Here is a 26,261-nt window from a genome sequence, read left to right as displayed (position 1 = left end):
AACTATGTTCATCTTTAGTAAAGAGATTTTCATTGATTGAATCATCTTATCGCACGCATATACACTCTAGGAAATTACATTTAAAATAGTCCTGTTTGATTTATAAAGATAAACTATTTTTCATATGCCAACGGTTGATAATTAAATACATAATCATTAACAATTGAAAAAGGCATATCGCAATTATTCCATTGATTTCAATATGTAACAAAAGTTACTCATTATCATACACAAGTTTTTACCCGAATTTCAAACCAATATGGAACGTGCTCTGGGAAAAGGGGCTTAAATGCAATTGCGCAAAGCGTCCTTCCGCCTTAAAAGGATTTTTGATAAGAAGATGCTTTATTTAAACAGAAGATATCATAAAAGCGGAAACTTTCGTCATTACTTAGCCTGTGCGAACTGCATAGGCTAATATGTGACGACACTTTACGCACATGCATTGAACCCACTTCTTACAGAGCACGGCCCATATATATGGTGTTGTATGTATGCGTGTGCTTGCTCTGCTGTGTTGTATGTATGCGTGTGCTTGCTCTGCTGTGTTGTATGTATGCGTGTGCTTGCTCTGATGTGTTGTATGTATGCGTGTGCTTGCTCTGCTGTGTTGTATGTATGCGTGTGCTTGCTCTGCTGTGTTGTATGTATGCGTGTACTTGCTCTGATATGTTGTATGTATGCGTGTGCTTGCTCTGCTGTGTTGTATGTATGCGTGTGCTTGCTCTGCTGTGTTGTATGTATGCGTGTGCTTGCTCTGCTGTGTTGTATGTATGCGTGTGCTTGCTCTGCTGTGTTGTATGTATGCGTGTGCTTGCTCTGCTGTGTTGTATGTATGCGTGTGCTTGCTCTGCTGTGTTGTATGTATGCGTGTGCTCGCTCTGCTGTGTTGTATGTATGCGTGTGCTTGCTCTGCTGTGTTGTATGTATGCGTGTGCTTGCTCTGATGTGTTGTATGTAAGCGTGTGCTTGCTCAGATGAAGACACTTAGTCGTTAATAATTCGCAAAGTTAGCCCAAACTGAGTATGAGAATTGCTGTTTAAATTTACTCAACTGCTAGTGTCGCTCTAGTCTGAAATATATAGAGATTAATGTGTTACTGCCTGTTATTTGTGTAACATATCAGATGAGGCTTAGAATAAAAAGACGGCGAGGATTGCTGTTTTCTGTGTATCATACCGCTACGTTCCTATTTAAAATGAAACGCAATTAAAACATGATGCAACGTTTCAGTTTTAGCCGCAATGAATATGATGTGCTAAATAATTATGAAATATGTTGTTTGCGGTTTTTGTTGTAGTTTGTTTTCTAAAATATATTAATTATTGGTATCAAGCTGTTTGTTTTTTGTAGAATCTAATTATATTGTACCAGAAAGGATAATTGTATTGTTGATCCCAAGTAATATGGTCTACACCCATTAAATAAATATATCAGACTTCGTTATATCAGGCATAAATTAATGTAGTAGTAGTATGATAAATAACGGAATATTATGACTGAAAAACAAAACTTTCTGAAAAATCCCTTTATTTAAATTGTGCAAATTAGCATTCCTAAACTTAAGTAATGGTTATATGTTAACATATATTTCGAACAACTTAAGTTCTAATAAATAACATATTAAAGAAAGTTAACTTACACGAATCCGTTATAAATATCAATACGAATCATTTGTATCAATTCAAACGGTGTATACACATACTCAAATTGTCTTGCTCATTTAAGAATTCACCACAAAAGATTTGAAGAATACGTAGTAACTCGTATGGGTAATTTTATTGGAAATTCCAACAGCTCAAAATTGAAACGCGCATGCTCTGTTACATAATGGTATAACAGTCGCAATCCAAACTTTTGATTACGCAGTATGGCCTGGATGCATATTGCGTGTGATGCAAGGAGCGGTCTCGTTACATGTAGCTCAATCGGTAGTGCAAGTTGTGTACAGCGGGATTTTTATCTTCGACATATGACGGTTCTCTAAATACTGATTTCACTCAGGAAACGGCCTCTAAATGGTTTCAATGAGATTAAGAAATTAAATGCATTTGACCCTGATAACTGATCCTCGGTATGGGAAAACCCAGGTTTGTCCAGAGTAAGGCCTATATAAATATATGTTAAACTGAACTATGCGGATATCTCTGGATTAGAGTAAGGCCTATATACAAAGAGGTTGAACTGAACAATGCGGATATCTCTGGATCACAGTAAGGCCTATATACATATAGAATAAACTGAACAATGCGGATATCTCTGGATAAGAGTAAGGCCTATATACATATATGTTAAACTGAATTATGTGCAGATCTCTGGATCAGAGTAAGGCCTTCATAAATATATGTTAAACTGAACTATGCTCAGATCTCTGGATCAGAGTAAGGTCTATATACATATAGGTTAAACTGAAATATGCGGAGATCTCTGGATCACAGTAAGGCCTATATATATATATGTTAAACTGAACTATGCGGAAATCTCTGGATTAGAGTAAGGTCTATATACATATATGTTAAACTGAATTATGCGGATATCTCTGGATCAGAGTAAGGCCTGTAAACATATAGATTAAACTGAACTATGCGGAGATCTCTGGATCAGAGTAAGGCCTTTATACATATAGGATAAACTGAACTATGCGGAGATCTCTGGATCAGAGTAAGACTTATATACATATAGGTTAAACTGAACTATGCGGAGATCTCTGGATCAGAGTAAGGTTATATACATATAGATTAAACCGAACTATGCGGAGATCTCTGGATCAGAGTAAGAGTTATACACATATAGGTTAAACTGTACTATGCGGAAATCTCTGGATCAGAGTATGGCCTATATACATATAGATTAAACTGAACTATGCGGAGATCTCTGGATCAGAGTAAGGCCTCTATACATATAGGATAAACTGAATTATACGGAGATCTCTGGATTAAAAGCAACTCACACTAATCAGTCTACCTAACAAAGCAAGAGTCCCGCGCTACAATAATACAGAAAGAGTCCCGTGCTACAATACTACAGAAAAAGCCCAACTATACCATACTACATGAAAGCTCCCTGCGCTGTAGTACTAAATTGCGATTCCCGCCACAATGCTAAATAAAGAATCTCGCGCTATAGTACTATATATAAAGAGTCCCGCGCAACATTTCGATGGAAATAATTCGGCGCTGCAATACTATAGAAAACGAACGCTTCATACTTTAACTCTATATTAATAATCCCGTAATACAATTCTAAAGAAAGCATCCCGCGCTACAAGTCTTAAAATAGATCTTTACGCTACAAAACTACATAAATAGCTCCACGCTACAATACTTTAGAAAGAAAGAAGATGGACGTTACACTACTTCAGAGAGAATCCATCGCTACAATACTATAGAAAGAGCCCCGCGCTAAAATACTGTAGAATGATCCCCGCGCTAGGATACTACAGAAAGGGCACTAAGCTACATCACTTTAGAACATACCCCGCGCCACAATACTACACAAAGAGCCCCGCAATTAAATAGTATAGAAAGATCCCCGCGCTGCAATATTATACAAATAGTCCCGCGCTACAATACTATACAAAGAGACCCGCACTAAAATATTATAGAAAGACCTCCGTGCTACAATACTATACAAAAATCATCGAGCTATAATACGATAGAAGAGTCCCACAATACAAAACTATAGCAAAAGCAGTGCGAGCAATATTATTGAAAGCGCCCCGCGCTACAATACTACATAAAGGGTACAAAACTTAATACTGCACACAGAGTCAGGTGTTACAATACAATGAAACAAACCGCGCGCTACAATATTATAGAAATAGCCGCTAACAACAATAATAAAGAAGGAGCCCCGCGTGACAATACATCACAAAGAACCCCGTGCTAAAATATTATAGAAAGAGTAGAGCCCTATAATCCTACAGAATGAGCCTTACGCAACAATACTGCAGAAAGAACCCACCATTACAAAACTGCAGAAAGAACCGCGCGCTATAATATAATCGAAATAGCACCGCGCTACAATTCTATAGAAATAGCCCCATGCTACAATACTATATAAATAACCACGCGCTTCAATATTATAAAAATAATCTCCACTTACTAATTATAGAAAGAGCCCCGAATTAAAAATAAAACTCATTTAATATCGGTGACTAGATCCATAAGAGAAGCCGTTTCTTAAAATGAGTACGGCTTATCGTTGAACGACAACACGCTTAAGTAAAACCAATCTTACAAAACATATGACTTTTGAAATATTGAACCTCTAGATAAATGCTTTCGTTTTATGGTGATACTTTATCACACTTTTCATCGAAGTTATCTCGCAAAACAAATACACTGTAGCCACTACATTCACAAGTAAACATTCCTATCGGGTCGGGATTTATTTTATGTAGCGTTTTGTATAGTATGCAATTCATTATGTTTTAACCTTTTCCATACGTTAACGTTTAATAAATTGTTTACAGTCAAACACGAACAAGTTACTATATTTAAACTAAAACCTAATATCAACATAGTTTTATTACCGAAATATTCGAATCAACCATCGGGGCGTGGTTGCTATTGCGACTAGGATTACACAGAGGTTGAAACGTTAAAAAGACCGTGTTTTACTTATATCTTACCTTTCTGTTATCGATAGGGGAAATAACCACTTGGACATGTTCGTCTTATTACGAAGTGTATAGTTTAAGTGAACTAATTGTGATATTATTATTAACTATTTTTCTCAAATTGTGTCATTTATGGTAAGGATTTATTATTTTCGCGTACGAATTCTACGTGAAACGCGAAGGTTATGCAATAGTAAAAATATACCGCTGTTAAACTCATTGTTCATAGTTTGAAATCGAAAGTGACCTTTCATTTTAAAAGGAAAATATAAATGTTTGGTGTAATATAAGTCTATGTTTATTTTGTGTGTGCTCGGCTTACAAGTAATGCGATAGCTTTGTAAACTGTAATTAATTTATGCGATGGTGAGATGAAACACACCCATATTTGTAATGTCTGACATAGGAACGCATTTCTAAAAATAACCGTCTCTCTTTTCAAGGGGATTCCCCTCATGGGGTTGAACTTGTTTATTGAGAAGTATAAATGACTGATGCATCGTTCAAAATGCATGGCGGATTGCAGACTGATTGATGTTCAGGTATGCCCGAAGATGTGTTTGTTTTATAAGCCTGTGTTCCGAACTTAATATGTGTTTATGTGTGCGTGTGTATTTCAAATGTTGGTACGCCTATGATAACGCTAAAACTGTATATTGTATCTAAATGCTACATTGACGAATGCAAAGATTTGACTGGATATATTGGGCTGTAATCAACCGCGATCGGTAAGGCTTATCCAGATTATATTAAGTATTATGTTCACAATTAACAAAATGACCTTATATATCCGAGGGCTAAAGGCACGTCAGCAATTTATAATTACATTATACTCTCTACAGTTTAGTTCTCTTGTTTACAACAGCGCAAGTTTAAATTAATATTAACATACTTTAAAGTATACGTTATACTCCAAAGTGAGAGTTTTGCAAATTGGACAAAAATACACTGTTCCATTTTTAAATGTTTTTTCCTGCAATGGAAGTTACGTATTTTACTTATCAAAAGCCATGGCACTTACTGTCCAATTCGGTATGAATTCCGTAAAACGTTTGGCAAATGTGTAATAACAAGTAAAATATATTTTTAATAAAATACCAAATTAAATCGGCAAGTTCATGGGTTGCGGAATGAAAATTCATGGCAACGAAGTTCAAGGATTGAAGAATAGAAATTCCACATAAAACAATTTATTACTTTCAGATAAATAACACTGCTTAACTTAAATATTATTATGGAAAAATTCGGTCTAATTTTTACGGTCTTGTCGTTTAATTAAATTAATTATAAACAATCCATTAATTCAATAATCAGTATTTCCGATGTCCGATTGTATTATGCTTTGAATTCCAATTATCAATACAATTTCTTCAAGTACAAATATCACTGTATGGGCTTTCTACGTAGTTCGGTCGAGTTGATTATGTTGATTTACTCGACACTATCAAGTCTACATGGGTATTTTAACCAAACAATGATAAACACGGGTCCCGTATGGGATGTCCCGTGTCTATACGTAAACAACGCCGATTTCTACCGCTATTAGAAGTTAAGCGTCTCCAGACATACTGGTTCATTTACACGATTAATTTGGAATATATATATAATCAAACAATTATACATCTGATCAAAACGCATTTCCCGCTTGTCAAGTTTATGTTTTACTACATGCGAGCTAGAGGTATTAAATGGATACTTACATATATATTAACTGCTTAAATGCGTAATTGTCGTGCATATAGGTATTTGAACATTAACCCGCACAAGTAATAAACCATATTTGTGGTAATGACGATCTAATCAATTTCGTTGTGTAGCGGCAATGTCCTGATATGACTAACAATTTATGTGGGTCTTTAAAAATTATCTCGCGTACCGCATGGCAGGCTAATCCGTTAATGATGATACGTTTGAATCGGATGTAGTCACATATACTTAACATTGCGTAATCACCGTTATATGACTCCTGGTATACACATAATTGAAAAAGGTGTCTCACACATTGATCATCAATGTTCGCTGTGGTTAGTTAATCAGCCAAAGACCGGTAACGTCGATAAATATGTTTATTTTTCATTGATTGTGTGTGCCACGTGTTTTTGATATGGAATAAGTGACCTAACATCTCATCTCTGCTCGCGGTCGCGGTTATTTATGCTAGTGTCATTTAATCTGCCGATATTGCTTGAAAATGTACGTAATCATCGGTAAAATTACTTGTGTTGTTTGCTTCCATAAGTGTCGTGAGCAGCAATCGAAAATCTCCAAGCGATATTTCACTGTGAAGTTGTATGCTTTCGATTTAAATTGCCCAGTATTAAGTCGGCTTTTTTATATTTCGTTTATGCGGTTAAACATTGATTTTAGGTGTTTATGATATGTGATTTATGTGAATTTCAACCCAAACTGGCGCAGATAAACGTGCTGGTATCTGAAGACACATGCCCTTGCATCGCGTTCTGTTTGTGGAAAGTGTTGTTGTACAGGGGCCCATGCGCGGCTACCATACACAACGAGTCAGTTTGCATTGATAAATATCGCTGAATAAACACTGAACTAGCGTCCAATAATTCAAGTTAACAGCTTAAATGTTGAAATCCAAGTTTTGTGAGGCGTCTGTATGTGCCCTGTGTTAACTTTAACTTGAATCTCATGCGCACTGAGTCCTAAAAAGGTGTATTCCTGTTACGGTGATTACGAGATTAACATATGTTTCCACGGTAAATGTTCATTGTAAAATAACATGGCACCGGCGAAAATAATGCGTTAATTTAACAACTTCCAAAATAAATTCAAAAGCAGCATAAATATATAACCGAGTTGATATCATTTTATATTCTCAGTACATGTTGAAAGTTTACTTATATTAATTCGGCATTTCACCGATAGCAAACTGACAGTATAACATGTATTCACGCATTTGATTGTTCAGATAACGTCCCTTTCGTTAAGCAAACTGCATGTTTGTAGACATTTACATCGTTTCTCGTGTTGTTTCAAAATGAAGTGTCAAACTAATTCTATAAATAATTATTTATAATCCTTAACATTTATACTAAAAAGTATAAAATATCAAATGTTGCAGATGCTTTTTAAAATGTTTATTTTTTTATTGCGGAAAGAATTCTCTTATTATTTTGCAGGACGACATCTGAAAACTCTTGATACAGCTAGCTGCTTGGCGGTCCACATGTCATATCAGTACAAGTCACGTACGATACTCCAGTTTGCAAACATTCCGCGCCGGAGAACAACCTTACTGATTGGTCTCGGACACGGTATAATATTGAATGACATTGTAATAAGTAATCATAATGATATTATCGTTCAATATGTTATGAATTGAAATGTATTCTGATATTTTAGACATAAACATAACGAGATAGCAGGACAATGCATTACATACAACTCCATGTACTAATGTTATCTTTTGTTCATTGCAGCAGGTAAGTGCACATTATAAATAAATGTTCCCACTTCATCGATTGTATTATTTTACTAGTAGTTTATTTCGTGGCTTCGAACACACACTTTAAGATCGCCGTGGCGTAGTGGATATGGTGTCTGTCTAGCGATCGGGAGGTCACGGGTTCGATCCTCACTGTGGGAGCGTTCTTTAGATCTCCCCCACAGACACCAAGGAAACGGACTCGATAGCGTTTCATATAAGCTTATAGCGGGATCATATGGTGCTTGTATTCAGTGGAATTGTTCACTTTTTGATAAAAGCAACAAACTTGGCACATTTGTAGATAAAAGTATTTTATTCAATTTTAGCTATAGACCCATCTCCAATTTTCAAGATGGCCGCCATTTTCAAGATGGCCCCCAAGATGGCCGCCAAAATTTAGGAAATTACTTGTTACTGCCATATTTGATTAAAATATTCTGTTTTTGGCATTGAAATTAGCTGTTTTATGTTATAAATTAAGTAAAATATGTTTCTACAAGAAAAGAAAAAAGAATTAAATATTGCATATAAGTCAAAATGGCTTCCAAAATGGCCGCCTAAAGTACAAAAAGTAGGATCTCCTACTCAAATCTATGCAACGATAGATAACACATTTCAATCGAGCAATAATATCGCAATCTGAAATATTAATTATTATCGGTTGAGCGGAGTAGAGAGAAATAGTTAATCAAGGACAACAAAAAAGGAGCAGCCCTGTAAAAAACTAGCTCCGTTAAAAAGAGCGACATTTTTGTGGACATTTCGTGGGGCCTACGGTATCGCTGATGCTATAGTTTTTAAGTCGCCCGTAAAACATTTGCACTTGAAGATATACTTTAAGTTAAATGGCTTTACGCTTAAATTATCAAATCTTATTATTTTACAATAAACGGTAAAATATGTGTTGTCTTTCACTTTAAGAAACACAATATTTGTTTCGAACCCTTACGCCTTATGCGGCAAGCTTCAGAAGTGCGTGCGCATTCGCTAAGTCTGGTAAGGAAGTGTCGTTTCCGACCGATTATAATACCACGAAAGATTGCGTGACGTGACAGCGTTCTAGATTATAGGCGGGAAATATTCGAATGCATATTCAAAATTTGTATCTCTTTATTTTTTATAATTTTCTTATTTATCAGCCGACATGTTTGACATAGTATAACTCAAACACATAAGCTCATAACACAATCATTACATTAAAGTCAGGTATATAATGATATATTCCGGTTGACATTGGTCAAAATAGGCATGTGTGCTCGTAGAGGACGAAAACTGGCAAATCCATCCATATGAAAGTGGGATCATACAATTAATCTAATAGTCGCTACATCGCAGAACATCGGACACGTTCGGATATCATTGCGTCAGCTTTTTCTTATTTAATTTGCGGACAATCGAGCGTAGCTTGAAGCAGATAACCTTCGAGGAATGGACCAGCGTTAAAATATCTCATTATATTGAACTACCGCTTACGAGTAAAAATAACAATAAAGTTAAATAAAACTTAAAATAGTAAGTATAGTAAAGCGGATATTTTGTGTGTGACTATTTTGGACATTTAATGGTAATTTTTAACCATATTCCTCTGTAAGCAATACACTAAGTCTAAATCAATTTTCAGTTTCTGAACCAATTCTATAGTAATATATATATTCATTACTCTCGCTACTTATAGCCATGTTTATGCATAATTATGTTATGAGTGTTCTCGTGTTTTGTGCATTTTATTTTCACATTAATGCTTTCTATGTGTCAAATAATGATCGTGAGCGAAATCGTTTTTAAAGGGGCCTTTTCACAGATTTTGGCATGTTTTGATGTTTGTCATTACTGTTTTCTATTGATAAATGTAAACATTTGCTATAAAAAGCTTCAGTGAAAAATCAAGAATAAATTACAAAAAGTAACCCTCAACAGGGCTCGAACCCCTGACCCCTGGAGTCCTAGAGTAGAAAGTCTACCACTTAGACCCCTCGACCATCCTTCCGCATACAATTCGAGATGTATTTAATACTATATATAAGCAATCATCGAATGAAATTCATTCCTTTCCGATTACTTACACGTTACTTAATTTTCTTCGGATAGTGTCTACTCATTTATATACTATAGAATGTAGTGACTTGTTAGTTGAGTATGACAAAACGTGAAAAATAATATATTACAGTACACATAAAATTATTTGACCTATTATACTTTTTTTGCCAGAAATGTTTTCTTTTCGCAATATCAGTGTTATCCACTTTTAAAAACGACTTTGTTTTATTTTGTTCATAAGTTTGCTTCATTATATGTTACATGTAAACACCATTTCATCCCTTCCGTGAGATTTAATGTATATTACCATTCCTTTAAAGTGCTCCGCAGTATGTAACAAAAACAAACGACACAAAATTTATGTGTAAAGATTTTTTCAACTTCGTACATTGTTAATTGGTGCTATTTAATGAAATCATTATCATCCGAAATGAAATAAATTTACGTGAAATGAAAAAACTCCCACTCAAGTTTATTCCTGCTAAAATGTTATTTTTTAATGATGGACTGAATACACTTCATAACACTATCGTGTTGTTTCACTATATTTTTTAACCCATTTATGCCTAGCGTCTAGAAAAAAGGCATTGGCAAACAGCGTCGACCAAGATGAGACGCCACATGATGCGGCGTCTTATCAGGGTCTGCGCTGTTTGCTTAAAGGAATTTCTGTAAAAATATTCTAAATATAGAAACGAATATGCTAGACTTGCCTTATTTTGGAAATAAATTGATCCATTTTAGAAGGATGGGAGAGTCCACTAGGCATAAATGGGTTAATTGAATGCTATTGTTGGGTTTTTAAAGAGCACGATATCAAATTATTCCAGTAATCAGCAGTTTTGTGTTTGATTTCGTGTATTGTTCATGAAATCTCACTTAAAGTCGTCATTCAAAAAATGTTCATGTTTCAATTAAATCAGGAGACCCTTTTGTGTGTTTTTAATACAATAGTTAGACTACTATTTTGAAAATTATTTCAGTTGAGTAAAAATTCGAGGAACTAAAACCTGAAAATGGTCTAAACAGCTAAAATAGTTAAAATGTAGTGGCTTTTAACCTACATAAACTGTAACAAATAGTGGCTTTGACCTATAATAACACTGCGGTCATTTTATTGTTTGTTTAGAGTGATCTTATATGCATTGTTTGTTTAGAGTGATCTTACATGCAATTGTATATATGCGAACAATATTTGATTATTATTATGATCAAATGTCTTATAAATCTAATTAAATCAAATTATTCCAGAAATCAGCAGTTTTGTTTGTGATTTTATTCATTTCCACCCAAAATCACTAATAGATGTTGATACAAAAGTCGTTGTTAGAATGAAACAAGGAGGCCATATGCGTGTTTTTAAAACACTGAATAGACAAATATGTTGGAAATTGTTAACTTGGTAAAAGAATTCGCAGAATTAAAATTTGAAAAATGAGCAAATTTACAAAAATAAAATGCGAAATTTTGTGGTTTGTAACTTTAAAAAAATACATGGAAAATTATTTTTTTTAATGAATTATCAGAAAGGTTTCTGATACCTATTTAATACCCCAAAACTAAAACACTGTGTAAATTGCCATGACTGAAAATGTTTATTTATTATATTATTCCATAAATCAGAGGGAAAACATTCGATTTTGAGTGATTTTACCAAAAAAATCATAGATGTGCACGGCTGTGACACTTAAGAAATGGGTTTTCTGGAAAGTTATACAATTCTCTTTTCAAATATACACAAACATTCTTGGCCTCATAACTTGCAATAAACACCAGTGGGCTCTCGGACCATGATAATCTGCTTTATGGTTTTATTTGTTATTAAAGTAAATCAATATTTGCCAAAAAAGCATAATTCCCCCCTACCCCCAAAAAAAAAAATATATTACCTTTTGACCTTACAAAAAGTACAACATTAACAAAATACTTCTAATAAATGTTTTTCTTACAAAGATTTTTGATTATCAGCATAATTAGTAATAAAGTATTGTAATATTTAATTTGATTAGTAAACGATCGCAACAAAAAATCTGCACCTCGATATTTTCTCCTTTTTTGTTTAGGTTGGCGGTCATTTTGAAAAATATTTATTGGGTCCATAGGCTATTTTGTGTTAAAAACTTTAAACTACCAATGAGCAAAGTTGTGTTGCTTTTATCAAAAAAGTGAACAATTTCACTGAATACAAGCACCATATGTGGTGGAGGATGTGACCGCGGTTAGATTTTAAGGCAGCTTTAAGGTCTGGAAGTGTGAACTCGTTCAATGCAGTTATTTCTTTATTTAAGGACTGACACAATATGTTGAGAATATTATACAAATTAAGGTATATGTAAATACAAAAAAAGAAAAACACTTGCTTACATAACATATGTTCAATGAGTATTAAAATTATAGATTTGATAAGGAAAATCCAATTTTTTGTACTTTAGGCGGCCATTTTGGAAGCCATTTTGACTTATATGCAATATTTAATTCATTTGTTTCATGTAGAAACATATTTTAATTAATTAATAACATAAAACAGCTAATGTCAATGCTAAAAACAGAATATTTCAATCAAATATGGCAGTAACATGTAATTTCCTAAATTTTGGCGGCCATCTTGAAAAAGGCGGCCATGTTGAAAATTGGAGATGGGTCCATAGGTTAAATTGAATAAAATACTTAAATCTACAAATTTGCCAAGTTTGTTGATTTTATCAAAAAGTGAACAATCATTTCACCATATGACCCCACTATTAGGATTGTTATGCGATCGAGCGTAAATTAATAGGTTAAAAAAACGCTTTTGTAAGTTACGATATCAGCAAGTTAATATTCGATAAAAATTTACTACCATGTATTGGAACGGTTGGGATATATAAGAGGCCGTGGTACTTTCATAAAAGTATTCATTATCCTCGCCGAAATATATTCAATGGTGTAATTGTGTTGAATTCAGTAGAGTCATTCAACATGCATATGACCTGACTAGGTCTATACAACAATTAGTATGCATAAGATAAGGCATGATTCATAAAACACGTATATTTTACACGAGCAGACGCCATCTTATTCGCACTTTATATATAAAGTTGTATTATTTACGTTTTTACGCATTACTTAACTTATTTATATACTGAAACATGTCAGCTATGACCAGATAAGTAAAAGTATACGTATTTGTGATCTTGCTATTATTAACTACTTCTTATTTCGTGACAATTAAACAAAATAAAAGCTTATCGAAGGTCTTACTGCAGCACTCTATCGATGGCTAAAAGTGACTCGAGACTTGCTGAACCAAAAGGATTCCATAGACAGGACAGTGTCAGCCAACAAGACCTGGTAAGATGACAAGTCGAGTATAGTTTATTTCAAATACAAAATGACAATTAGCGCATAGTTTCAGGTTCAGATGTATGTGTCCCCGAAATGATATTGGTAAATGACATTTCATGAATATAGATGGTTAATGTTTGCATTACTTAAGGCAGGTATAAGATAACAGCTTTAGACAAAAGAAAAACGTTAAATGTATACTGCATAATACGAATCGGTCCCACATTAAACACTTAACTTCTATAAACAATGTGAAACATGAACAATGAATACAACAGTTCTCACAAATCTTCAAAAATTACATTATAATTGACTGCTCGTGGCAAAGTACGATACACGGTGTTTCAAAGTTTTCACTCAAATAATTAAATAACTGTTTGAATATCAAGATAGTGTATTTGCAAAATTTTTTTTTATATAATTTCGTTAAATTATGCATCTTCAATCAAATCAATTTAAGTGTAATATTAATATTTATAGAACATATTGTTCTGTTGTTACAATTTCATATAATATAGATTTATACAGTATATGTTGATGAATTATTTTCATGAATATAGCAACGCTCCGTTTATTATCGTATATATTCCCAGTGTCTATATTTTAATCCTCTTAATTCAATTGATTAAGATATTCAAGGTGGCACTACTTGTACCGACTATTGAATTATTAACTGAGAATATACTGATTTATTTGACGAATAACGATATAATATTATTTATGGCATGTAGCATGTTTCTTATTTATCGTTGTTTTAGATACAGTGGGGAAATGCCTCCGTTGAGACATGCACTCTGATAAGCTTGCTCGGATACGGACCGGAGATCATACAGGCAAGGAGATACGCATACAGGGAGTGGGGCAGGCTTACGACTACACGGTCATGTGGTGCGGCAACGTTGATTGTTACGGGTAGCAAGGCTAAACGGCTGAGCATCTATCTGGAAAGTGATTTTGATGCAATGTTTGTACGTAATAGAGTGATCTGTTTAGATGATGATGTCAATGCAAGTACCTTTCCTGGGGAGATAACTGTGTTGAGATCACTCAGCCGCATGAGCTACCATGGATACTGTGGACTGCTTTTGGAGAGACGTGGTAAAACAATTATCAGGCAAGTAAATCATGCGTTTTGTGATGACGGATATGGTCGCGAACTTTTGAGCAGTGACTTGTTTGTTACTAACTGGTCGAACGATACCTTGACGGAGGGCATGGTGCGTCATGAGCGTGCGGGTCCGTCAAGGCCTAGTACATTGCAGGGAAACTTGCACAATGACTTAGTTCATGCATTACGTTACTACTCACCCAACATCCTGTCAAAATGGACCGCAAGACCTCGACACTGACCACCACCGGAAGACGTTCAGCAGTTGGTATCACTTTGGGCAGTTCTTTGATTTAAAGGAAGTGAATATCAACATGTTGAATGGAGAGTGTGCTTTAATGCCGGTGAGATCGAACTAGTTAACAATCCTAATGACACTCAAATTAAATTGTATGTTTTGAAAATGATAAAGAACGATGTTCTACATCCACGCAAGAAAGAAGTTTCATCGTACACATTGAAAAACATCGTTTTATGGATGGCGGAAAATAATCCTCAAGCCTCCTTTCATAATAAAGTATTTTGCACTGGTTGCTTGAATTATTGTATGCGCTAAGAGTTGCATTGATCACCTTATAGCTACCATACTATATGATTCCAGATAGAAATTTGATGGCAACCTCTGGACTGGATAAGGAACAGCAACGTACATGGATATCAACAATTACAGAAATGATTAATGAAGGACCGAGAATGATACTAAGACTTCAAAAGATACGACAAGCTCGTATTGCTCATCCTGAACCATTACGGTGGAACAGCAGGAGGAGAATTGAGCTTGAGTTGCTGCAGCTCATGCACATTTATGGATGGTAGTCGATTTAACAACGCACGGGATGTTTTAAATATGATGTTGTTGTATTACGGATAACACTCGCTTATACTGCGATAACGTTCATCGTTCAAATTGTCAAAGCGAGTTGTTGAGCAGATTGTGATATTTTAATGACTTTACTATTCACGCTGAGGGTGATTATATAAGGGGGGGTGAGTTTACAACCTGAATGATGTTGTGGTATTTTTTTGTATATAATCGTAGAAAAAATAAATACTAGTATATTGCTAAGGGAAACCATATCGCGGTATGCATTTGTTTCAAACTGAAAGTAATTACTAGCTTTGTGTCTACATATGTAATCGTGTGAGTTATGTTTATTTCTTGTGATTTGATATATTGCAAGATGAAGTATCTATAATTTCAAACGAATTATTATTGGTGTTGTGTATGTATATGTATAAATTGAACATCAGTCGAGTGATAATATTGTATTATTATGATCGCAGCAAATTTGTCAATAGCATTCTTGTGTTCTGCCTGAGAATAAAACTGATAGTGTATTCTGCATTTTTGTCGGAAGCGTATTGAACACATTCTTGTTGCAATTATGAATACAAATATTTGCATTTTTGTAGTATGCTGCCTCGTTAATTATTTATGTCACTATTACATGTATATAACATTGCACAGATATAAACACCTTTTTTTTTTGCTATCGCCTTCGATTAAATTGTGAAACGTATATTGTATATGTGTTAATATATTTAGTAATATCGTGTCTATATTGTGTTTATTCACATAATGAATAATTGTATCAACTTATTGATGGCGTTTGCGCCACTTTCGGTAATTATATACTGATATCATTTTGTCCCTGTATATGTATTCCATACATTTAAAAATGCAGTTATGTTGATATTTCATCGATGTGTTAAATGATATTTTGAATGACTTATGTCGCCCAGATGTTATTTGTTCATAATGCTTATAATGATTACATACGTTTTTGTTGTTGCATTGTATGTACAAGTTGTGTTACTGCATTGATGATGTTAATATTGGTTGATGAAGTTTTGCTATTGTTGAAAGCGGTTGTGTTTGCTGATGTGTTTTATGTAGCGGTTGTGGAAATAGCGCTATTGGTTATGTCTATGCCGATACTGCTGATGCTATTGCTTATAGTAATACAATTTTCGAGTTAAAATTGCGTCGTCATTTCCTTGTGTGAAATCATTTCGCTTTGTGCATTGATATTTTTAGCGAACTTTGTTTTTTCCGATGCAAAGGTAGTATTTCGCCTGTTTATTAAAACTCAAACTTAACCAGTTTATTATAACAACAAGTGTGCAATAAGCATACAACGCTTTTGCTAATCTGTGCATTTGAATTATTCGGAACCATCAGGTTTGTTTGTACTTGTGCTATAATGACGTTCTGGCGTAAAGTGTAATTCTGGCTTGACCTAACTTTATTTATAAAATCTGAAATATATGTTTTGCGTATTTTTTCTTTTGTTTTAAAATCAGATTTCGTGCTTTTTCCGCTAACTTTTTGCCTATTTGCAAGTTATCACGCCTCGCTTAAAATGGTCGTTGTTGCGAGTCATGCATTTTTATAATCGCACGTCTTAGCATTATGTTTATTTATAACCTTTTTTTTGTTTATACTTTAGTGATACGCCGCATTTTGGTGGGTGCATTTTCTGTTTGTATGTTTATTCATTAATGTAAATGCGTTGTTTTTTTTGCAAATTTGCGTAAAATTCATTACTAGGTTGACTATCAAAATTATATTGCATTCGATATATATTACATTTATTTAAACCAAAATTATAGCCAACGGTTAGCGTGATGTTCAGTTGTATACAAACTGCAAAATTGTAGATTTACTTGAATGTGTATCCATTATCTTTATCAGGGTGCAGTATCAATGGGTTCACAGGGGTTTTTACGAGGGCTAAACATAATAAAAAACACCGTTAAGAAGTGTATTTTTGCAAATCTCTTAAAGTATTATAATATGTTTGCAAAAATCTTAAGTGCATATAATACAGTTGTTCGTGCAGGTTTTTGTCGATATCTTTAGACATAAGAATACGTTACTGAATACGTCTGAAATCGGTGCCAACATTTAACGTTGCGTGCAGCATATAACCGTGTATATGAATGTTGAACACATCGACTTTTTGGCCATCATCACATGCTTATTGAATAAAGTAATTCTGATGATTTTCATATTGTCATAAGCCGCATAAAAACTGTCGTTTATGCAATAGTTAATATTCTTCAGAAAAATTGCTGTAAACAGTTATTTGAATAAAGCACCACTTGCCGGTGTGTTAACATCCATTAACATCCATTTGTGAACCCCATAAAGTCGCGTGATCCTGCATCCAGAGTATTGTTTGCTTGTTAAGCCGAGTGTTCTTTAATAGAGAACCACTGACCAATCCCATTCACCAATTATGTATACCTATACATATTTATATTTTTGTTATCCCTTTAATTATCTTTTAAACCTGTATCCGGTTAATTTGTCCCGATTGTCACATACACAGTATCTTTTTCTTTTACATTAAAACATGTATAAGTTAAGGTTCATAACAAAACAATTCATAACCTAAATTAAAAAAAACAAAAACAACATCACATGGATGCAGCTGGTTCCAGTCAAATCTCTGCGCGGGGGTTGGGTGTTGTAGTTGTCAGTATGATAAACTCATACCTAACAATTTTATTTGGCTTCACTGTTTTGTATATATTTAATATGTATTGATGTCCCTTTGAATGTCCTGTCCTGCAATAAATTATATTCCATTATATTGACCTATATGGTTCATTTGGACAGTTTGTGGATATCGCAAAAGCATAGAAAGCAAAACACTACAATCAATCTCATTTATAATGCTATACGTATTCGTTTATATCATATTTATCCTAGTGTTTTCAATGATTCATCAACGAACGCCATCGAAGTTTGTGACATGTTTAAATAGGTAATGTGTTAATGTTCTTACTTTTTAGTTGACTTGATAACCTATATGCCGAAATAACATCAAATAAGCAATGTCTTTCTACTAAGCCAAGTCATACAATTGCGGAAAAATAATATATAACATTTCATTTGAGATCATACAGCAGTTCACCAAAGCAAGTTGAGTGTGCTAAATGTGTATTAATAGAAAATTCATGTAGCGTGAACAAACGATGAGGAATTGTGAATTATAATTAGTAAATTGGCATTTACAACAAATCAACCTATATCTAATGACACATTTCACGGTTAACTGTACACTAATAATTTAGCCTTCACGGAAACACTCACGAAGTGGTCGACGATTGGTATACGTGATTTAAATCACGCATAAGTATTCATTACGGGTATACTTTATTTATACGATATAAACCGAAAATATTTCATTATGTCAAAGTCAAACAAACCATAAATCGTGCTAACTCGGCCTATCCCGGCAAGCTGCGTTAAGATACTAATCTAAGTCGGACGGGGTGATAAAAGTGAACGAGCATGTGACGAAGGCACAAGGTCCAACAGTACGCCCCTCTTGAAAGTGCGCATAAGTACTCTGGCTATTGACGTGTTTTTGTCGGCTGAATAATAACAGGTAATTACTATTTCACTTCTTGCCTGCTGTTGAATAGATTGTTGTTTGATGTAAAATAAGATAATATTATTGTTATTGTGTCATCAAAAAAACTTCATTACCGGAGTTAGGGTTAAAATTAATATTTGATGCGCAATTTAAAGGCAGATACAACGCAAATGCTAATTAATGTTTAATGTAACGTTTATGAGTCTGAAAAGGCCTAACAACGAGTTCTTAGGACCTATTCAATGTTTGGACAACGGAAATAACCTTAACCAAACGATTAAATGGTGTTCTTTTAACACATCGATTTCTGACGGATGCGTTCTTTCTGGAAAATAGAAAGCGTCAAGCATTGCGTGACATATGAAGATTAATTCAACGTGTTGACATTATTATAAAGAAATGCTCGTCCAAGTTATTATTAGTTAATTCGTAAAACATCATGCAGAATATGTATACAAAAGCGATAAGCAACCATTCCGGAAAGTCAATTGAATTGGCGAAATAACTTGCAATTTAACAATAAAGTAAGTATTATCAAACAAAACATACCAAATAAACGTTTTCGTAAACCCCCGTACTAGTTTGTTTGAGAGCCTGCCATCACCGTCAATTATTTTAACCGTTCACTGATAGTACATCTGACAATACCAATACTCCACCTTGTATGTTTTATGGCGAATCTCATATGGTTACGGACGCAAATATATGCAACGATTTCTTGTGTACAACATATTAAGCTGTTATTTTTAAACACCGATAACCTCACTTTGAGTTAAAGATCAAAACTAGTTTAAGTGAAACTTATATCGCCGAAAAAGACGATGCTGATTTTGTTTACAGTGTATTTGTAAAAAAACGTCAATAGCCTCAAATGAATATTTCACAAAATGCTACGCATTTGCAACACTTTTTAACACCTACCATTCAGTGAATATTGCGATGCCAAACTTTACAAAATTATAGACCTCTGTATTTCATTAGTTGAGCAGGTAATATTTTTGAGCCTGCTTATACAATACATATTTGTATAATAAGTTAGATACGGACATCATGCTTAAAAGGCTTACAATCTAAGGAATAATGAAGGTGAAATTTTATAATTGCCACGTGCAATTCAAAATCGATTGTATATAATAATGTCATCATCTCCTACCCAGTTGTGCACGTTTCGTCATAAACAAATCCGGTGCACAGACTAACCTTAGGGGTACAAATTAAAAATTAGTTTTGAACGCTTCGTCATCAGCGTATATGGTGTTCACGATAATCTTTTGTTAACGCATAGTAATCTACTAGCCTATTGTGCATACTTACCAGTTGTGAATGCTTTATCATGTACTAACCTGTTGTACACGCTTACCTGTTGTTCTCGCTTCATTATCTACTAACGCGTTGTGTATGCTGTATCATTAAATAAACTGTTGAGCACATGTTTTCTAACATTAAGTGCAGGATTCATCACCTTCTAACCTTTGTGCTCGCCTTATCATCTACTTACATGTTGTGAACGCTCCATCATCTACTAAAATGCCGTGAACGCTTCATCATCTACTAACCTGTTGGGAACGCATCATCATCTACTAACCTGTTGGGAACGCTTCATCATCTACTAACCTGTTGTGAACGCTTCATCATCTGCTAGCCTGTTGGGAACGCTTCATCATCCACTAAAATGCCGTGAACGCTTCATCAGCTACTAACCTGTTGGGAACGCATCATCATCTACTAACCTGTTGTGAACGCATCATCATCTACTAAAATGCCGTGAACGCCCCATCATCTACCAGCCTGTTGGGATCGCATCATCATCTACTAACCTGTTGTGAACGCTTCATCATCTACTAGCCTGATGTGAACGCATCATCATCTACTAACCTGCTGTGAACGCATCATCATCTACTAACCTGTTGTGAACGCTTCATTATCTACTAACCTGTTGGGAACGCTTCATCATCTACTAACCTGTTGTGATCGCTTCATCATCTACTAGCCTGTTGGGAACGCTTCATCATCTACTAATCCAGTGTGTTCGCTTCATCATCTACTAATTCAGTGTGTTCGCTTCATAATCTACTAGCCTGATGTGAACGCTTCATCATCTACTAATCCAGTGTGTTCGCATCATCATCTAATAGCCTGTTGTTAACGCTTCATCATCAAACAACCGATTGTGGACGCTTCGTACATGTAATCTACATATCCGTTTAGTATGCTTCATCACACACGAACCTGTTGTGAACCACTCGTCATTCCGTACATGTTGTACACGCCTCGTCATCTAATACCCTATTGTGTACGATTCATCATCTACTAACCTATTGTGGAAGCTTCATAATATACTAGTCTGTTTTGTCCATGTAATCGTCTACTAACCTTGTGTAAACGCTTCATCAAATGATATCATATTGACTACGCTTAATCATCTACTAATCTATTGTGAAAGCGTCATCATCTACATACATGTTTTGTCCACTTTTCATCGTCTACTAATCTGCTGTGCACTCTTCACTGTCTACTTACTGGTTATGCACGCTTCATCATATACTTTCCTGTTGTGCACGCTTCATAATTTACTAACATGTTTTGAACGTCTTATCATCTACTTACATGTTGTGAACGCTTCTTAAAGGGGCCTTTTCACAGTTTTTGGCATGTTTTGAAAAAAGTCATTGGGAAAATAGTCATTAAATGCTTTATATTGATAAATGTAAACATTGAATCTTAAAAGTTCCAGTAAAAAAATCAAGAATAAAATTTAAAATAGCAAAAAAAGTAGCCGCAGCTGGACTCGAACCAGTGACCACCGGAGTCCAGGAGTAACCTGGAGTAAAAACGCATTAGCCCGCTCGGCTAATCTGCCAAGCATTCTTGGATAAAGTATTTTATGCACTATATCAGCAATCATCGTAGTTTCACAAAATTTAACGACAACAACAGAATACTACAAATTTAATCGTTTCTCGTTGCAACGCTTTATAATTTGTAGGTTTTTAAATCGTCAAAAGGTGCATATATTGGCTAAATTAGACCATGGTAAATGTTCAGTATTACTGTTTCTCCACAAATATCATAACTAAAACGAAAATTTGTGAATCTGAAACAATCTCAATTTGGACAATTTACCAAATCGTGAAAAGATCACTTTAATCAACCAATAGTTGTGAATGCCTTATTACTACTTTCATGTTGTACGCGATTCATCATCTTCTAAGTACTTGTGAACGCTTCATTATCAACTAACAAGTTGTTTACGCTTCATCATCTACAAACCTGATGTACACGCTTTGTCATATACTTACATTTTATGAACGCTTCATTATATAAAACCTGTTGTGAACACTTTATTATCTACTTACATGGTCTTTCTACGTAGTTCGGTCGAGTTTATAATGTTGATTTACTCTACACTATCAAGTCCACGGGGTATTTTAACCAAACAATGATAAATACGGGTCCCGTATGGAAGGTCCCGTGTCTGTACGAAAACAACGCCGAACTCTACCGCGATTAGAAGTTAAGTGTCTCCAGACATACTAGTTCATTTACACGATTAATTTGGAATACATAAAATCAATCAATTATAAATCTGATAAAAAAAACGCATGTCTCGCGTGTCAAGTTTATGTGTGACTACATGCGAGCTAAAGGTATTTAATGGATACTTACATATATATATATATATATATATATATATACTCATACTGGGTTAACTATAGGGTCTGTGATATATTTCCGGAGTGTTGGGTACTTCCCTTTCCCATGCTAGTATCCAACTGAAAAATAGCGTGTTTTATGCGAATTACCTTCAACAACCTATATATTACTCGAAACTTAATATATCTAGTTATTTCTGCAGACAAATAACATATACATTTTTTTACTTTAAACCTCGTATCTGGGTCCCCATGACCCAATTATTTTTTTATATATGTATACTCTGTGATACTTGATACCGACATACCGGGTCCCTGAGATAGTGTCACTTGAAATACGAAACATTGTTTGCTAAAAAATGAGTTGGCCTTGAGCATAGTTATATCTTGCGACACTCGCATTAGAATTGTGGTTAAGATCTTCTCGACCTCAAACTTTATATATTAAATCCTCACGATCAGATGTGTTTGTATTTGTGTGGCCTATGCATGAATCGCTCTGCATGGTTTCCTTGCATTATACATTTAATAACATTTTGAGTCGAATTCATTTTACAGAGGGAATGACACAATGGTGAACTAAATATGTGTTTAATGTTATTTTAATATTTTTTTGAATTTTTGCATTATTTGACTACGTATCGTGTTATTTTCTCCTGTTGCGTGATTTTGTAGTCGCCGGAACTTTTAAAAGCACAATGTCCTTGGTTAAACAATTGAGATAATGTAGGATAGAATCATCCTTGTAGAAATCATTGAATTATATAACAGTGGTGTCCGTGTGATGCAAGCAGCTATAATGAAACAGTTGTCGCTATAACAGTTTCATTGCAAAGATACGTAAAGGTAAAACAGTTGCGGATCGTTAATGGTAAATAGATATGACAACCAAAAACAAAACATTTATAGGATTATTAAATTGAAATGAAAAATAGAAGTCAAACGAATATTTAAACGTTATAACAATATGTATTTACTTATTGTGTTTAAACCTGACGTGATGTCACTCTGGCGTGACACGAGTATAAATGTTTTTTATGATAGCTTCGAAAAGGATTTCAAAGATAATGACTAAAACACGCAGCGATTCCTAGTACAAGAAGAGTACCGCTATTAAGACCACATTGAACACTGTAAATTGCAATTTTTCAAGATTGCATGGTCCCAAAGTATTGAATAAAGAACAAAATACCCTGTTAATTATGAAGTCCGACATGCTATTAAGACCAAGCTGAAAGTAGCGGAACATTACTGTAGTTTTATGTGCCTTCGTGGAAAATGATCCAGTCATCGATATTCGGTCCACTTCCTCATGTCCAACAGAAAGATATTCATTTCGTGCTTTGAACTATTCTGAAGATTTTAGTCATAGTTATGTCATAAATATCGAATAGGGACTTGTAAAACCAGTTCTTTAACTTGCATTATTGCTTCGCAAGAATGGACCTGTAAAAATGCTTTCAAATTAGTTAAAAGGAAGGTATTTTGAAAAAAAAATCTGATTTTGTCTTATAAACAAAAAAAAACAACATTGAATGTGATACATAACCCATCACAGTATCCAATAACAGACGGACGAAAAGATTTGAGTATAGCCTATACCACTTGCGACTGGGTATAATACATAAGAACCTCCAATAACTAAAGGCAGTGGCTAGTCGTACAGTCCCGTACGGCTAGACAAGAGGCTAACCGTACGGCCCCGTACGGCTAGACAATAGGCTAGCCTTACGGCGCTGTACGTATTATAGCCTTTCCTATTGAGATTGTCTAGCCGTACGGCTTATAAAGTATAGAATTGTCATTTAGTTCTGTTAATCAGTAATATGCAGCAAAGACAAATAAGCGCCCGAGCCGATTGTGACGAAGATATTTCGTACATATTTTCCTAAAATAAGGCTAGTATTCCACCAATCCGCATCCGCATCCGTATCCGCGTCAGTATCCGCAAAATCGTTATACGGACGCTATATTCCATTTATCCGCAAACGGATGCGGACGAGATACGGACGGCATTTAGCACGATGAGAGTAGCTGTCATCTAAAAAATAAACTGAAAATCTCTCGAATTCGTGAAAAAATACCCGGAATTATACATCCAACGCAGTTCTGCATATCGTGACTCTGATTATACTTTAAAGTTTAAATGTATGGAAAATCATAGCCAAGGCACTAAAAGAAGATGTTTCAGGTATTTACCATTTGTATCCTTTTACGGACAGAACGATGATTTGTACCTTATATCTACTTAAATTCACGCTTAGCAGCTTGTCCTTCATTATAATTATCTCAATAATTATAATTTTTAGTTTTATCCATATACAAAAATAAAGATACGTTCGACGTATGCGGATAAATGGAATATAGCGTCCGTATATTTTGCGGATACGGATACATTTACAGATAGATGGAATAGTAGCCCAAGAATGCTCACTTGAGCGTTCTATTGCGGACGCCTATTCGCGTGCGGATACGGATGAATGGAATAAGTGCAGTGCATTTCTACTTGTTTTATTTTTTGCGGATGCGGATATGCGGTTGCGGACAGATGGAATAGTAGCCTATAACTGAAGCATTCGTATTTTTAGTTAGTGTTCGTGTGGCGAATAAATGGTTGCAGGAATTTATCAAAGCGCTGACGTCACTGTAGGTGTTCGTTGTTGTATAAGTTTAGACGCAACTCAGTTTAAAAAATTATGTTATAGCTTTTTATATTGCAAGTTTTGAATGGACACAATCCATTCAAAATTATAAAGAGTGTGTCTTAAAGCACAGGTTCAGATGTTTTTTTTTTAAATCATTAATAAAAAATAAATTTTTAGCTTCGTTTTGGGAAAACAGGGCTAAATGCTTATGCATAAATTGTCATCCCAGTACAAGAGACCCTTTAAACATTATAAAATAAGACATGTCGTCCTTGTTTAGCGTGTTTGCATTGCACAAGCTTATCAGTATGCACAGGCTTATCTTATTTGACATGCATTAAGCCCTGTTTTCTCTGAAAGCAGCCAGTATGTGCAGATTTTCAATGATAAACACTAGACTGGCCAATATCGTCTTACAAGCTGTTAAACTCTATTACTCATATACACCAACTGCAGTGCACCAGTGAGTGGTGGACTATAAACAGGCAAATGTGGTGGTTATCTTTCCTAGCAGACGCTAGTAGAATGTGTAGTCTGCTGCAACGGACAGTGGTTGTCTTTCCATGTCATAGTTAAAGGGATCTTTTCACGGTTTGGTAAATTGACAAAATTGAAAATAGTTGTTTCAGATTCGCAAATTTTCGTTTTAGTTATGATATTTGTGAGGAATCAGTATTACTGAACATTAACCATGGTCTAATATAGCCATTATATGCATCTTTTCACGATTTAAAAACCTAAAAATTATAGAGCGTTGCAACGCGAAACGATTGAATAATTTGGAGAGTTCTGTTGTTATCGTTTAAATTTGTGAAACTACGAAGATTGCTTATATCAGGTATAGAATACACCTCTCATGTATGCTTGGCAGGATAGCTCATTAGGCTAAAGCGTTTTTTACTCCAGGATTCCGGGGGTCACTGGTTCGAGCCCTTGTACGGGCTACTTTTTTCCATTTTTAAATTTTATTTTTGATTTTTTTTCTGGAGCGTTAAAAATCCAATGTTTACATTCATCAATATAAAGCATCTAA

At 34.7% G+C, this 26,261-nt stretch overlaps 2 long non-coding RNA genes across 2 annotated transcripts in view; one reads left to right on the top strand and one right to left on the bottom strand.

Annotated features, from left to right (window-relative positions):
- LOC127857100 (uncharacterized) overlaps positions 1-6,641 on the bottom strand; it is a 54,157-nt gene extending 47,516 nt beyond the window's left edge. Inside the window, exon 1 of the long non-coding RNA XR_008038334.1 lies at positions 6,499-6,641. This is a non-coding gene — a long non-coding RNA (uncharacterized LOC127857100). The remainder of the gene's footprint in view (positions 1-6,498) is intronic.
- Positions 4,601-8,520, top strand: LOC127857099 (uncharacterized). Its single transcript, XR_008038330.1, has 4 exons — positions 4,601-4,757; positions 5,066-5,164; positions 7,766-7,900; positions 8,400-8,520. It is a non-coding gene; the product is annotated as an uncharacterized LOC127857099 (long non-coding RNA).
- The last annotated feature ends 17,741 nt before the right edge of the window (positions 8,521-26,261 follow it).

Source organism: Dreissena polymorpha, chromosome 14, assembly GCF_020536995.1.
Source record: "Dreissena polymorpha isolate Duluth1 chromosome 14, UMN_Dpol_1.0, whole genome shotgun sequence".
Lineage (NCBI taxonomy): Eukaryota > Metazoa > Mollusca > Bivalvia > Myida > Dreissenidae > Dreissena > Dreissena polymorpha.
This window is presented reverse-complemented; position numbering and strand designations above follow the sequence as displayed.